The sequence below is a fragment of the Vombatus ursinus genome, unplaced genomic scaffold (genome assembly GCF_900497805.2).
Source record: "Vombatus ursinus unplaced genomic scaffold, bare-nosed wombat genome assembly UNPS02014793.1, whole genome shotgun sequence".
NCBI lineage: Eukaryota > Metazoa > Chordata > Mammalia > Diprotodontia > Vombatidae > Vombatus > Vombatus ursinus.
This window is the reverse complement of record NW_020954571.1, coordinates 4,747,305-4,751,272: the sequence shown is the minus strand read 5'-3', so window position 1 is coordinate 4,751,272 and position 3,968 is coordinate 4,747,305. Positions and strand designations below refer to the sequence as shown.

The following is a 3,968-nucleotide window of genomic DNA, read 5'->3' as shown; positions in this document are numbered from 1 at the left end:
ACTGGGAGCTGTGCTTACTCCATATCTGGAGTATTTTTTGGGTGTGCATCATCCCCTCTCATCCTAGGATACAGATACAGAGCTGACACCAAGCATGAGTTCAGTCCAGCTCCCAGGGACCCAATTATCATGGTAGTTATCTGCAGCTGTTTCAGACTCACAACTAAAACATTCTAAGCCTCAGAATAGTAGAGGCTATAGAGGGCCTACTTAGAGAGGAACTCACACCCATCGAAGATCTAGATCCTTAGGGCCTCAAAGAGAGCTTAGTAATTCTTTCATGTATTAGGATGCTTCTAAATATGCTTCATCTCCTACCACCTAGGGATAATGCTAACTGACCTGGCATAGACTATGAGTTTATTTGGGTCTCAGAAACTGAAACACTTTGCTGGTCCAATGCCTGAAAACAATTTCCTAATGTTTTCACCCTCCTATAGCCTCTGCTCCCCTGTGTTTGAAGTGAATACCATTGGTGCCATTGCTCCCACACAGTCATAGAAGACCCTGATCATCTGGTTCTTTCTCCACGTTATGGTAGGCAAACTTTCATCTTCTGCTCCACTTATCCCACTTATTCAGAGTTGAGCTCTGTTCAGGTGAAAATTATTTCTTCCTACTACTGTTCCTTGTATTCCTTGTAGCAGCTAGGTGGTGCAGTGGATAAGCAGTTAGACCTGTGGTCAGGAAGACCTAAGTTCACATCTGGTCTCAGATGCTTACTAGCTGTGTGATCCCAGGCAAGTCATTTAATTTCTGTTTGCCTCAGGTTCTTCATCTCTAAAAAGAGGATAACGATAGCATCTACCTCTCAGAGTTATTGTGAAGATCAAATAAAATCATATTTGTAAAGCACTTTGTAAAACTTTAAAGTGCTATATAAATGCTAGTTATTATCACTTTCAGCCATAAACACTTCAGCCCTACTACCTCCATAGTCTTTATCCTCCTCTGTCCTCACTGTGTCTTCTGAAAGCCCTTCTCTGACTTTTTTTTAAAGTTTTTATTATTATTTTCTATTCCTTACATCACCATAGTATCCCATGCAACCCATGAAAGTCATCCCAATATGACAAACAATATTTTTTAAGAAAGGAAAAAAAAAGTCAACATAACTGCTGCCCTGCTCTAATTTTTTTATGTAAATAGTATTTTATTTTTTTTCCAATTACATGTAAAGATAGTTTTCAACATTCACTTTTAATAAGATTTTGAGTTTCAAATTTTTCTGCTTCCCCTTACCCCTCCCCAAGACAGCAATCTGATATAGGTCATACATGTGCAAACATGTTAAACATATTTCCACATTAGTCATGTTGTAAAAGAAGAAACAGAACAAAAGGGAAAAAAATGAAAAACAAATAAACAAACCCCAAAGAAAGTGAAAATAGCATGCTTCAATCTGCATTCAGATTTCATCAATTTTTTCTCTGGATGTGGACAGCATTTTCCATCATGAGCTTTTGGAATTGTGTTGGATCATTGTATTGCTGAGAAGAGCTAATTCTATCATAGCTGATCATTTCGCAATGTTGCTGTTACTATGTACAACGTTCTCCTGATTCTGCTCACTTCACTCACTCTGCTCTACTGCTAATAAACTTCTTTTCATCCTCATTCTCTTTATTTCGCACTCCTTGAAACCTGGTACCTTCCTGAAAGACACTTCATCTAGTACTGGGTATTCCTCTCATCCTCTGAAACACAAGTATAGTAACACACCCTGATCTTTTTCAGACAACATGCTGTCTAGCCATGGTTTCCCCATCTTGTACTTGTGATTTGAACCCACTTGTTTACATTTATCCCTATTACAATTCATTAGATTCAGCCCCCATGTTCTAGCCCATTTTATATTTTGTTTCTATTACCAATGTGTTATAGCTGCCCGTTCTGGCTTTGTCCTTTGCAAATTGAATGAGCATGCTATCCATATTTTTAAATCCAAATCATTGATAAAAATGGTTTATTTTTTAAAGCACAAGGCCATACATATCTCTGAGGCACTCCCATAGACACTGTATTCTAAGCTAACATGGAATCATTAATGATTAATCTTTGGGTCCAGTCATTCAATTAATTTCAAATCCACCTAACTGTATTATCATCTAGTATCTCTCTGGAGTTTTCACATCTGTGTAATCAGTGGGTTGTACCAAATCAGCTGTTCTCAAGGAGCGGTCAAAGGACCCCTGAGGATCCCTGAGACCCTTTCAAGGGGTCCAAGAGGTCAAAACTATTTTCATAATAATACTAAGACATTATTTGCCTATTAAAATACTCCTCCCTTTATTTGCCACATATCTTTGTGAGGTTGGATTTTCTTCACATATTTCAACCAAAACAACATACCACAATAGACTGAATGCAGAAGCATTAAGAATGCACAAGAAATCCAGTTGTCTGCTATCTGGCCAGACATTAAAGAGATTTGGAAAAAATATGTAAAACAATGAGACTCAGCTCATTTTTTTTTAATTTTGTAAAATAGTTATTTTTTTCATAAAAGTATCTTGGTTGATACATAATGGGTTTATTGTTATTTTCAAATGAATTGTTATTTTTTAATTTTACGTTTTTATTTCTAAAGCAGTAAAAATCAATATAATCCACATAAACAAAAGCTCTTTGCGGTCCTCAATAATTTCTAGGATTGTAGTCTCTTAAGAGTGTATGTGCCTGAGGCCAGAAAGTTTTAGAACCCCAGTCCTAGGTGATGATGCCTAAAGGCCCTTTAAGCTCTGAATTCTGTGAACCTTAGGAGGTTCTCTCCACTCTTTTCCCTGCTCCCTTCCAATTCTTCAGTTGTACTGCTCACACTACCACTAATAAAAACAACACCTCCGTTTGTAGATTGTTTTAGACCTCCCCAAATTCCTCTCAAATTGAGTATCTCAGTTGTAATGTAAACTATTCTTTCTGCCTCAGGGTTCCCTGGGAATGCTGCCTTTAGCGTTCAGGCTTGGGACCAGCTTTTTGCTCAAGCTGTGTGCTCACAGACCTCTCGGGATCTCAATTTTCCTGTCTGTAAAATGGGGTAGGGTCCCTTCCCGGCTGCTAGGTAGCGCGGTGGATAGAGTGCCGGGCCTGGAAGATCTGAGGTCAAATCCAACTTCAAATACTCACTAGCTGTGTGACCCTGGGCAAGTCGCTTAGCTGTTTGCCTCAGTTTCCTCATCTGTAAGAAGCTGGAGAAGGAAATGGCAAACCACTCCAGTATCTTTGTCAAGAAAACCCCAAATGGGATCACCAAGAAGAGTCTGACACGACTGAAACGACTGAACAACAACAAACAACAATATGGTCCCTTCCCGCTGTACATATTGTGTATCTCTCTTCTGATGCCACTCTTCCCCCCACCCCCTAGCCTCCTAGAGCCCCAGTGCCAGTGCCCCTTTTCCCAGAAGAGCCGGTCCACCCGCTGCCGCAAGATGAGCAAAGACTCTACCTTCTCCGATGGAATTATCGATCGATAGCTCTAGGCTCCTCGCTCTCCTCTCCTTTGTGCTCGGCCCTCGGCTCCAAATAAATGCCTGCGCCCGCCGACGCTGCCGCGTTACTATGGGGACGGAGTTGCTAGTGACGGCCGCCTGATCCTGGCCCTGGCCCTGGCCCGGCCCTGGGAGGGCCCTGCGGGGGCGCAGCCGGGAGCCGCGAGAGTGAGTGAGGGGTCTTCGGAGGCGGGACTCGAGGGGCACACAGAGGCTGGGAAGGTTCCTGGGGTGGGGGCCCATGTGGGGGATGGGGACGTTGAGGGCAGCTCTCCGCATCAGGCCTGGGCCCGAGCCCCCCCCCGCCCCTTGTCCCTCCCCTCCCCTCCTCCTCTCTTCCCTCCCATTCCCTCTTGACCTTCCTCCCTTTCCCTCTCTTCCCCTTCCTTTGCCCTCACCCCTCCTCTCCTTATCCCTCTCCTCCTTTTCATCTCCTCCCTTCCCCTCCTCCCCTCCTCCCCTCCCATTCCCCCTTGA

General features: G+C 43.0%; 1 protein-coding gene across 1 annotated transcript in view; it reads left to right on the top strand.

Annotated features, from left to right (window-relative positions):
• Positions 1-3,599: 3,599 nt before the first annotated feature.
• Positions 3,600-3,968, top strand: part of BRD3OS (BRD3 opposite strand) — a 5,148-nt gene continuing 4,779 nt past the window's right edge. The window contains exon 1 of the mRNA XM_027869646.1: positions 3,600-3,659. The gene's annotated coding sequence lies outside the window, so the exon portion shown is untranslated. The remainder of the gene's footprint in view (positions 3,660-3,968) is intronic.